The 12,607-nt window shown below is 44.9% G+C and overlaps 1 protein-coding gene across 2 annotated transcripts in view; it reads right to left on the bottom strand.

Annotated features, from left to right (window-relative positions):
* The window catches only part of SLC6A6 (solute carrier family 6 member 6), a 466,708-nt gene that overhangs the window by 75,378 nt on the left and 378,723 nt on the right, over window positions 1–12,607 (bottom strand). The window lies entirely within an intron of this gene.

Genomic DNA, 12,607 nt, shown 5'->3' with positions numbered 1-12,607 from the left:
TACGATGATCAATCAAGTTATAATAAAGGAAGGTGTGATAAAATAGAGATATACAATAACAGAGAAAGATGTGAAGACAGAGCAATATAAGGAGACAAAAGGAAAAATTCGGATAGATACAAGGTGAAAAATGATGAAGAAGTACGGGTTGCTAGAGAATGAGAGACAATTATACAACACACAATTAGATGTAAACAGAAATGGAGATTCTAAGAAATAGGAAGGTTCAGTGATATATGGAGAACTAATAGCACAAGGAGAAACAATTTTAAATGAGAGGGAATGGTCCAGTGAGCTACAGTAAACAAATGAGGTAGAGCAAAGTGAGGAGATGAAGGGTTTGAAGGTTCTGATGTGACGCAGCGAGATACAATGTTACAGAGGATACAATGCTACAGAACTATTCGATAAAAGAGAAACATGCAATAAGACAGGTTAAACAGATATGAGATGACCAAGGAAGATACAATGATATAATGAACCTACAACACACAACATATAATGCATAGATGCATAACGGTGCATGGTAAAGGAAAATCAATGAGATGTTCTAGACAAGAGATGTAATATATTGAAAACCAAAACTATACCTCTATGAGCCTTATGTAGCAAGGAGGTTTACAGTTTTACAGAATAACTGTGCTGCTGGACTGATGCCCAACAAGCATTGGCAAAGCTAACAGTTTTGGCTTTTGTGTAGGAATGGGATAGGCATTTGCCAGATACTGCCGTAATGGTAATATAAAATATATAAAATGTAGAATGGTCTGATCATCCGGGAGTATGACACGGGTGCTGGTGAAGTGCCTAATAACTATAGACAAGCCACTACTGTTGGCTTTGGCAATGCTGTTTTTTCCCAAGACTTTAGTGCAAGGAACAGATATAAATCAAGTGGTGTATATGAACATTTGATTGAGATATTTGTTTTCCACCAGTAGTGCAATAACATCTGCAATTAATCCTTTAACTTTCAGCAGACATCTTGGAAATAGCACCGACATGATAAGGTGTGATGGTACTGCTTGATAGAGCTAGCTCTAAGGGTTCACATGATATTGTGCTTTGGGTGGGGAGGAGCAGGTGGCCATAGGAATAATCATGGCCATGGCCAGTCAGTGGGTGGGTAAATAACAAAAGCAAAACTCTCTGCTGTATGTCCCTCACATCGTACCTGTACTCCAAAACAATAGATTTAACTGATAGGTGGTGCTCTAGCCACACGTAATAGCGAAAACTAAAAATGAAACGTGCCTCCTGTCCAAGATCCAGTGCAACTGTGCCATGTCTGGCAACCTTATGTGTATCCTTTTTTCTTTCCTGGGCCTTCCTCGCTCTAGCTCATTTTAAACCTCTGTCTTCATTTTATGGTCAAATTTGATTGCCCTTCCTTTTTGTCACTCACACTTCATTCTTGTTCCTCTCTACCATAGGCACAGTCTCCATGTGGATGTGTGTTGCACCACATCCCTGAAGAGTTGGGTGGAGGGAGGGGACAGCTACACAAACTCATGCTCCTAACAAGAAGTATCAGGTCTCTTTGCTTGCATTGGCAAGTCCTTTATTGAGGCCTGCTGGATCAGGCGCTCCATGGAAGATTTGGGATGTTAGCCATTAGATGGAGCCCTCCAAACGTCTCACTTTTATTGTACCATACTGTTTCCTCATTCTGACTGCTTAAAACTTTTAAAATCCAGCAAGAGTTAAATACACATTAACATGCATTGTAATCTCAAATCCATCACTTCATTTCCATAATCCCTGTTTAGTTCAGTGTGGGAATCCAACTTGTATTAGCTTCATGCATCACAATAATGCATCAAACAATGCCCAAGGTAGCTGACTTTAGCTGTGTCCCAAGAGACAATGACAGGCGTCTTAACAATAACCTGCATCTCTGCATCAAACAATGCCCAAGGTTAGCTGACTTTAGCTGTGTCCCAGAAGACAATTACAGGCGTCTTAACAATAAGCTGCATCTCTGCAACAAACAATGCCCAGGGACAATGGAAGGCGTCTTAACAATAAGCTGCATCTCTGCATCAAACAATGCCCAGGGACAATGGAAGGCGTCTTAACAATAAGCTGCATCTCTGCATCAAACAATGCCCAGGGACAATGGAAGGCGTCTTAACAATAAGCTGCATCTCTGCATCAAACAATGCCCAAGGTTAGCTGACTTTAGCTGTGTCCCAGAAGACAATGACAGGCGTCTTGGTTCTGCACATAGCTGGTGTGAGATGCTCAGACAGTCCTTGCGTTTAGGCTCCTGTCCACTTAGAGTACTTGTAGTTTTTCTCTTATAGCAGAAAAATGAAGAGTTTAACCGAACGTAGACGGGTGTGAGCTGACAAGCCAGAATGTGCAGAACATATCAACCTATCAAGGGACGACATGAGATTTTCTTTTTGTATATTGTTTAAATTGTTGGAGCTGGAGGATTGTCTCGAACCCCCCACCTTTCAGGTACAAGTCACAACACTTACTGACTGTGCTACAGAGACTGGCCTGGAAATGATTGTACAGCAAGCCATGTGATATCAGTTATAGCAAAGGCTTGCTTTGAATTAACATGCCAAGATTCACAGACAAAACTGCACAAATGAGATCATATACAGTTTATAAAAAGGAGAAGTGCTGGAAATATGATTGGGTGGTGGTTGTGGGGGCGGCGGTAATGGTGGGCTGCGATGTGGTAGTCCCTCTTTTATGTTGTTGGTCGTCCCGGTTTTTCGTTTGGGAAAGCTGGTCACCCTAAATTAAGGAGCACTTTCTCTGCAACAGTCAGTGCCCTCCTTCTTCCATCCTATTGGGCTAATTGGGACTATTTGAATAAAGGACCAGAGATATATTGTGTTTCTTTTCAAAAGAGACTATTTTGAAGTCTAGATATACAGACTACCCCGCCGACCCACTCTCACACCAAAATACTTGATTGGTGACGGCCGCCCCCTTTCCTGTAGCAGTGCTTCCAGTTGGGTCAAGCGTGACACTCACACCCCCATCACCCCACACAGAAAATCTAGCCATAGGCCGCTTAAAAGCAACAATGCCGTAAGCCAGGTTTGTTGATGCAAAAGGAGGATGTTTTGAGGCTAAAATACTATGAACTTTGCACAAGAAAATCTGGGTCAATGTCAGGCCTCCTGACTGTGGCCGCTCACTTCAAGGGTGAACCACAATCCCCAGGAAGTTGAGCGCCGGATCAAGGGGCATGTAGGGACACGGTGAAAGGGAGCCTAACCCGTTCACCGGCGCTTGTGATTAGTGTTGCATGCCATATGAGGATTATGGCGTGCAGAGGGACAGCATGCAGAGAACTGGTAGGGTCGCCTGGGTGTGTTGGTGAATACTGAGATCGAGGGCCTCATTATGAGTATGGAGGTAGAATTGCAGCTTTTAGCGGCATGGCTAACCCCATAGCGGGTACCATGTCCGGGTTCCTGGGTAGAGGGATAACTGGGTCGGCAGCTCTACCAGCGCCGTTATCCCTCTACCGCATTCCTCATAATGAGGATGAGTCGGAGTTAAGCATGCAGGAAATGACCCCTTGATAATATTAGTTCAGGCAGCGGTGGTGACCCGTAGCTGCTCGCTCAAAAGGGTGCATTTTGGCTACTTTTTGTCTGCCTCTGGACTCGCCCGCGTGTCCAGAGGCCTCAGATAAGTATAATCCCAGGTGATGTGTTGTGATGCACATATGGAGTAACACAAATGGTGGTTAAAAGAGTGACTTATTGACAGAGTGGTCTGTTGTGTCTGTCTGTTTTCGGGATACCGCCAGTGGCGACAGTTAATCGTGGCAACTGGACGATGTTGGCAATACGCCCGAGTCTGAGTTATGTCCGTCTGAGTCTAAGTCATGCACGTTCTGATGGGAATGGAACACTATTGTAATGAGAAGTCTGACTACATGTCAATGTGAAAGTCAACATGGAGTATGCCATTATGCATGTATGTCAATGTCACAACTGGGCTTCTGGTGCCAGCCAAGGTGGAAGGGTCTTGTACATGTGGCTTCCATGGATTGGCACTTTAGACTGTCAAAGAATTGCTCGCTCTGCTTGACCAATCTAGTGTATGTAATCGTGTGTAATTCACTCACACTACTTGGGCCTTTTTTCTTTGGTTGCAAAATTAGGATTGAGCTGGCTAGGTTAGATATTACTCTGGGCTTGCTGGTGATGAGCTTAAGCTCCTGCATTCCTCCGCCTGTGTTTGATCATCCTGATCATCGTCAGGAATCAATTCAGAGGTCCTTCAAGACCTGGCACTTCTCCATGTTGCCCTATGACACCACTTCTGTCTCCCGGGGATATGGTATTTCCCTAGCCATTGGACTCTTCGAAATGATCTTATTCCTGTTGGGTTGACCCAGTCTCCCAAGTGTATCTAGGATAGACCAGAATAATCTCCTGGGGTAGGGGGATTTTTGAGGCCTCTTCCATCCTCAGCTATGACCTCAGCTTCTTAAGCATTGTGGCTTTGGGGTGGCTCTGTAATGAGACCAAACATGGGTTTAGATTGCCCTGTTAATAGGTTCCCTTCCCAATTCACCCCCCATACGCTTCACAATAGTTGAAGTTCTGGCCGTGGTTTAGGTCTACTTTAAAGCGACACTAGCTCTGGTCTTTGAATTGACCCCTTATGTTCTGCAGTGCAGGCCTGCTGCCCATGATTGTTTTGCCACTTTTTATTGCCTGGGGTTGTCTAGTTCCTGGACAGCACAGGCATTATTCCTTCATAGGCATACAGTGCTTTATTCTCCCAAGCTCTGAATGTCTTCAGCATTAGTTTCGAGAGTGCGCATCTGCGGTATTTCCTCATGAGTATATGCAGTGTCCCTTGAAGACTTATGCAATGTCCTATTGTTCCAGTCTCCGGATTTCATTAGTGTTCAGTTCCTAAATGCACACAAACAAGTTCTTCTCATGAACCAATGATCCGTTTTATTCGGGGTAAAGGGTAGCTCAAGTTACCAGTTTTCGGGCAAGTATGTCAATTTTGCAAGGTTTGTCCAAGGTCACTGGTGGCATAATGTAAATAGTAGGCATGAAGGTTAGTTCTTGAGTTAAACGTTGCTTACAAGCCCACATTCATTTTTGTTGGTTAGAGCAATGGCTTAATTGCTGTACTCCAGGCAAAGTACATATCTGTCTTTCCCTAAGGGACGTATTCTTTCCCTCTCATTATCTCATATGTATCAGAGATCTTCAGTGTACAAATTCTTCCCTTTCTCACCACTTAGGCTTTTTCTTCTGTTATTTTAACATGAGCACTCTTTTTCCATGTGAGTGTTGTTTCAATCTCTTTCCTCCTTCAGATGATTGTGGCACCGGTTTTTAATTATTTCCTGTTAGTTCTCACAGACACACACAAGTGATCACCTTCAAGAATCACTGTTGCGCAATACCTTTTGCTTTTAATCAAACTCTCACCTAATATAGTGCCGTAAGGCTCCTTCATTGAATACCTCTTTCTTAACCTGATCACTCTTTAAGACTCAGACAGGCTTCACATTCCATTTAATTGGCCTCCCTAGGTGAAACACCTGCATAGGGGCTTGGCACACTGCATTCAGACCTCACCTGACCAACACCAATACAAAAGGAAGCAGAAATGTAAGGATCTGCTAACGGCTATACCCTGAACCTGGCCAGCCAGGAATAACAGGCCAAATCCTCGTATGCTATTTGTGTGAAACTAATTTCTAGATAATGGGCAACCACAATGGATACCTCATGGATGTATTTCATTCGCATACATATAATGTGGAATTTAATCTGACCAATGGGCTACTAAGAATTTATTGTGTGATGCATTTCATTCGCATACATATAATATGGAATTTAATCTGAGCAATGGGCTACAAAGAATTTAGAGGGTAATTCATAGAATTCGGCGCACAAGTGGCGCATGCGGCTGGTGCACAGAGTGCGCGTGCGCAGTCTGTGCCAGCTGCGTGCACCAAAACCCATTTAGGCGCACAGCGTATTCATGGATTTATACATCCATAACCAGCCGTGGCGCAGAGTGGCGCAGCAAACCTGCAGTAGCAACAGTTACGCCCTCAGCCCCGCCCCGTGCACCAAAAACATCGCACAAATCCAGTACATAGCGCAAAGTGGTCTCTGATGGTGTTTGCCCCAACATGGTGACCCCCGAGGCAGGTGTGGGTGGGAAAATGGGTCCTGGGGCTGGGCTGTGGAGTGATGGAACACCAGTCGGGAGTCTTCTGTTCCAGCAGGGGTGGTCACAGCAACTGGACCCCTGCAGATGGCAGATGTGCAGGCACCAAATGGCAGGGCACGGTGGCAGCAGGCAGGCAGGCAGCAGCAGTTGGCTCGTGAGAGGCTCCTAGGGGCTATGAGGGGCAGTGATTTGGCTTTCTGGGAAGGAGCGTGGCTTCCGTGTGTTGTCGCTTGGCCAACTTGATACGGAATGATTTGGCACGTGAAGAAACTGCACGTCAGTGTGTAATTCAAGGAAAGGACCTTAGCGCGTAAGCGCGTATGTGACGTAACACGTGTGGGCGTTCCCTGCATGTATGTGCTTTTCGTGGAAAGCGGTGCGTGTGTTTTCCAGGCATTGTGGTTCACACGCGATTACTTCACAGCGGGTGGGTGTTGGATACGTGTACTTCTTCTACACGCAAGGCAGGTGGTGAGTCGCACACGCTATTTTTCCCACTGCGGGTGTCCCTGTTTGTCGCGTACCCCTTTTTTCCGCCCATACTAGCCTGCGTGTTGATCACGTACGTATTTTTGGGGTTCCTGGCTGCCACAGCGTACTGCATGTGTTTTTTTACACACACGTGGGCTACAGGGGTCGCTTATCTCTTTTTCTTGCTTTTATGGGATGCCTGTGCATTGCGTGACACGTCTTTTCTCCTAGGGGTCCACAGATTGGGACATTCATCGTAGCTGTATATACGTGTTTGTTGTTTGCGCACACTTTTGTAATGCGCAGGGACGCTACCGCCTGCCTTCGTGTGGCGGACGTGTTTAGGTCTGTGCGTGTCTTTGGCTGTGCGCAGGTTTCCCCTATACGATTCCATGAATACGTGTGATTCGTGTGCATGTGGGTGTTCTGTGTACTTCCCAGCAGTACATCCCCAGGTACACCCTTATTTTCACACGTTGTTCCCCATTCCACGTGTTCCGCCCTGTGTTCCAGCCCCTTTTTGGTGTGTGCGCTAACGTTGTGCGCTTTCGCTGTGCGCATTGCGTTCTGGATGTTGCAATGACGTATGCGCCTGTGTGCTCCACTCACGGATTTCACGCACAGCACAGGGAAAACACGCGCAGGCACTTCCATGAATCGCACACGTACGCGTGCGCTTGCTTTTTCACGCTAGCACCACCTTGCGCCACGATTTTTCACGCACATTTGTTCCATGAATCGGCCCCTTATTGTGTGATGACCAATCTGGAAGCCCTCAAGAACCCACAGTAGGCCACAAGTGGGCACGATGTAGCCATTAATCAACAACAATACAGGGGTCCATTCCAAATTCCTCAATGTCCCTTACCCACTTAAACTGATTCTACCCCTCCTCCCAAACACTAGGCCTTGGCCAAGTTATCATTCATTTAAGAAGGATTATCACACCAAACTGTTTTGTCTTTAAATGTTCATCACGAATATTGCACCTGATCTCACATAGGGACTGAATCCATCCATTAGCCAGATTGCCGATCCCTTTGGACACACGCTATTCGCTTCGTTCCTGAGGAAACAAGGCAGATCACCAATCTCCTGATCCAAAGGAATATCCAGCGAGGTTATGAAGACGTTGAAGGAAATCCTAGAAGCTGATCCCCCTTCATGAGCTCCATGTCTGCTTCAGACACTGATAGCGCACTGGCTAATGTGAATAGAATGGGCCTCATTTAGAGTGAGGCTGATTTTCATACGGAATTACTGCATGTGGTAATTACTACTACTGCATGCAGTATTTTCAGAAAACCTCCTACAATATCAGAATGCAGTATCAGATGGATATGGCAGTATCAGATGGATATTTCATGCAATAGCAGATTGTACTGGAAATCCGCTTGCATTATTCAATATTTTGGGGATCAATTTCCCTTCATTTTATAGTCAAAAGGCTGTATACATTATCACTTCCCAATGAGACAGTATTCACGCACTAAAGGGCTATTCCTGACCCTTCTCTGCGCTGCATTACAAAGGTGTTGAGAAATGGAAGCTTCATTGATGTCCAGCTACTCACCCCCTTTGAATGTCCCCACTTAGAAAACCTTCTGGCAAGCTCTTGGGTGGATATAACAATTGAAGGTGTTTTTTGTAGTACTTGAAATGAATAATCAGCTGCTATTAACTGCATGGGCATTCCTATAAATACTGCACATAACGCAGTGCCGTTGGCAAAAATGTGCTACTCAGAAATACCTCCTGTTTTACAGTTACCACCTAACTCTAAATGAGGCCCATGGTCTCAGATGGTTACACTAGAGTTCTCCGGCACTACCAAACCTCCTGTCTTCTCTACAGTGTACCTCATGGTAGTGCAGACATTGCTAATGGATCGATTGTGGGTGGCATAGCGCTTCAAGCACGCATTTCAATTGGATCCAAACCTTACTGACCGGCTGCAGACAAGTCTCAACCTACTTTTTGAGATGTGAAAACCGTCTACGGGTCCCCATTATTGCCATTAGTATTTTAGGTTCCATATCATTTCACCGACAGAAATCACTTCGAAGTAATTTATTTAGAAGCGATTACTGAAAAATGTTGCTACAAATTAATTTTTTTACAATTTGTGGGGTAGCCCTCCATCCTCCCCTTCACAACTGCCCCTAACCAAAGCCCCTACCAACCCCCTTTTTCTCTCAAAACCCACAACTTGCTTCGAAATGATATCTGTCGGTGAAACCAGAGGATACAGTATTTTAATATCCACACAGAACCCCTGGCCCAGGTAATGCTGCACCCCCACATGTGTTTGCTAACACCCAGAGGCACCTCAGATGGAATTATGTATCTGGACTCCAAGGCAAGCTGGGAAATAGCAGCCCCATTCATTACTTGATGGAAGTATTTTTGGCCATGTTGGGAAGATTGAAACCCAGAGTTGATGACGGGATTAAGAAAGCCACGCAGGGATATCCTACACTTGTTGGTCACTGATCTTTGACTGATGAATCAACCCAGATGCGGAATTAAGGAACAATGACGATACGTTTTGTTGGCCAACAGGTAAATTAAGTTGCAAATGGGTCACAGCTGCAACTATACAGTCCAGAAGGGTACTCCCACTCCGACACTGGTGTTGTACACACTGGACTACTGAGAAATTGTGGGGATCATTTTGTTAGAAGTGCTAATTGCATGCCGGGAACTACCAACATCAGAACGCACTTGCTATGTGGTCCCCAGAATGCAATGGTCACTGTTCGAAAAAAAAAATGGCGTGGGCAAAAAGAGCAAAAACAGTTGAAATCATCTTGACTCCTTCATATTACTCTCCGTTTTGTAAAAAATGTAAACACCATAAGAAAATGATGGTCTGCAGTCGCCACTTTCAATGGACTCTCATGGAACCCTCCTGCATTTATCAAGTGGTAAATAGAGAGGGATTCCATAGAAACCCATTTGTTTTGTGCCAGCATGAAATATTGCGCTGTGGTAAACTGGAGAGATTTTGAAGGCTGAGCGGGGAAGTGGGGGAGAAAGTGGATTTCGCCCCTGTTTCCCATTGTGGCTGCACACATTGTTCAAAAGGACCATGAGAGATAAAATTAGTAAGCATTTTACGACTTGAATTTACACTAACTTTATTGAAGAATGGGCCTTATATTTCACGTCTGCATGCATTGGATATAGGGGACCTGTTATGTGCCAACATGTCCCCTCCATTTCTGTTTTGTCATTTGCTCTAGGAAGTGTAAAAGGGAGGTGTAAATAGCAGGGGAAATCACCTTTACGCCTTTCTTTTGCACTTTAACATGCACATTTAGTAAATGCTGCCTGTTATTTATGCATGGCAAGAAGAGTTTCCAAAGGATTCCGATAGAATCCGCCTGCTTGTTGCTGGTGTAAATGCAGGTCCAAAGCATTTACAGCAGCAAAACAAATGTCATGCCGGTGTTAATGCTGCCGCATTTCTATGGTGGTGAGGATAGGAGAAGTTGAAATTCGTTCTTTACCCTCTCGCAGCCATATACATTAATTGAAGTATGGTATGGCATGAAAATGAATTTGTCTTAGTTTTACACATGAATATTACGCAGCGCTTTACCACATATAAGCTCCATTGTGCATATTGACGTACCAAAAATAAAATGCATATGCACTATACATTAGTGCATTTACATAGAGCAGAGCACCCACAATGAAGTCACCCTGTAATAAGGCAACACTTCTCAATAAATCAGCAGACAATGATGTGTAATGTTACTTCTTTATTCTATACTACGAAACTGCCAATCTTGGCTGCTAACTCCTCCCTAACACGTGACAACCCCACGTGCCCTGAACCCTATAACATGCATGAAAATAGGACGAGGCATGATGCCTCAACCAACAGGAACACAGGACACTACATCTCCCCCCACCAGGACTGACACATGTCTCTGTAATCCCATTCTTCAATCCATTTTGTGGGTTTTCGAATGGCCCGCTTTGAGGGACTCTGAGTAATCAAGATGCGTCCTTCACTCTCACTACAACTTGTTATCAGTGTCTATATCATCGTCAATGAAGTCAGAGTGGCTTTCCTATGAGCTCTCTGTGCTGGGAAACTCATCTCTCCTACCCCAAACTTCCCTTCCCAATTTCTTAAAGAAAGAAGAGTTTCTGGTAATGTTACGCCCAGGACTCTCAGTGGACACCATGGAGCCTTTGATGGCAGCCATAGTCAGGGGCTTGCGTTTGAAAGCTGGTGACTCCTCAGGCCCTTGCGGTTGTCACACTAAAACTGTGTCCCTCACTTGCAGTTCTGGCTCTCCTCCTTTATCAGCATAGTTCTTCATTTTTGTCTTGCTTGCATCGTCTTTGGGTAGTACAGTGTTTCGGTAGTCTCTTAGTAGAGTGCAGATGGCTTGCATGAATGATCCTTTCGTGATGGAACACACTTGGAGCATGCATTTTAGGTTAGCCTCAAATCGCAGAACGATACCAATGGCCTGAGGCCACCAAGGTGTGATTTTCCGATGCTGAAACCCTAGGTATTCAGCAATCATTGCAAAGCCATGTCTGCTGAAAGGTGGGCCATTATCAGACTTCACTATTGTCGGAATACCATAGCCTGCAAATATCTTGTCCAGCACTGAATGACAGCTTGGGCTGCCGTCGAGTGAACCAGGTGCACTTCAGGAAATTTGACATTTCATCCATAACAACTAATGCATGTTTCCCATTCGATAATGGCCAAAACATGTCAACCGCCACTTCATCCCACACTTTTAATGGCATATTTGTCATTTTCAGTGGTTCTGGAAAAGAGTGTGGTGCTACGGCCTTACATGTAACACAGGTCTCAAGCGCTTTCTGTATCTTGACGTCCATCTGAGGGAACCATACTTTTGTCTAGAGTTGTCTCTTAGAAAACACAATCCCTTGATGTCCTGCATGTGCCAGGCTGATTACCCTATCCTGAAGAGCCTCCAGGATGATAGTATATTTTTCTTTCAGTAGTAGTCCTCGTGGAGTGATGGACAATACCTGCTTCAGTAGTTTCTGCTCCCCTTCAGACAGGGCATCTTCACGTTTGTATGAATAACGCCACCGTCCCGATGTTATCATGTCTTTGACTTGCATCATTATTGGGTCTTGATCTATTTCCTTGAGAATCTCAGGTATGGTCAGCAATTTGGGAAGAGCACTGTCTACAATGTAGTTACTATTTTAATCTTTCGTCCAGGCATATTAGCTTTATGACGCCGAAATGGCGAGGACACTCTCACCCCACTTCATACTAAACAAAATATGTTTAGTTATACAACTATTTAGTTGAGGTGAGCTAATCTGGGCGGTTCCAGATACAGGTGTGAATGTTGAATTCTCCCCCTCCACAGCAATCACACTGATTCACAAAGAACGAGCAGGTCACTTGCACCTGTAGCAGATTGCCCTTATTCCAACAAGGTGTTAACCAGTTTAAGAAACCGACAATACAGGTGGCCTACAGACCCCTTTTAGCAGAGATGTCCTCCCTTAATAGGTTGTGACCTATGTCCCGCACACAACCTGCCTGGGCCAGGTATAAATCCCGACTTTGCTACTCTGCCGCAGGATCAGCTGTCCAGGCAAGACAGCTCCCCGTGAGGCTCCAATCTGTGTCCACAACGCTTTACAATAGCAAAGGTTAGAGGTCATTGGCCCAGACACAGGGTGCATGGGGAGGGCCTATGATGCTAATACATGGCAGGGGAGGTCAAAGACAACAGGCTGCGTGCAAGAGACCCTGTATTGCAATGCAACTTCCTTCACTATGAATACAGAGTGAAAAAAGAATGAGATTTGGTTGGGGGTGTGGGCAAATTATATAATCCCAGTGTACCTGAACTGCCAACATTGGGAGTCCACAGAATGCAGCGTCCATAGTTTGATATTAGAACAAATCCCTCTTATGGTTTAC

Source organism: Ambystoma mexicanum, chromosome 2p, assembly GCF_040938575.1.
Source record: "Ambystoma mexicanum isolate Mex_15411 chromosome 2p, UKY_AmexF1_1, whole genome shotgun sequence".
Taxonomy (NCBI): domain Eukaryota; kingdom Metazoa; phylum Chordata; class Amphibia; order Caudata; family Ambystomatidae; genus Ambystoma; species Ambystoma mexicanum.
This window is presented reverse-complemented; position numbering and strand designations above follow the sequence as displayed.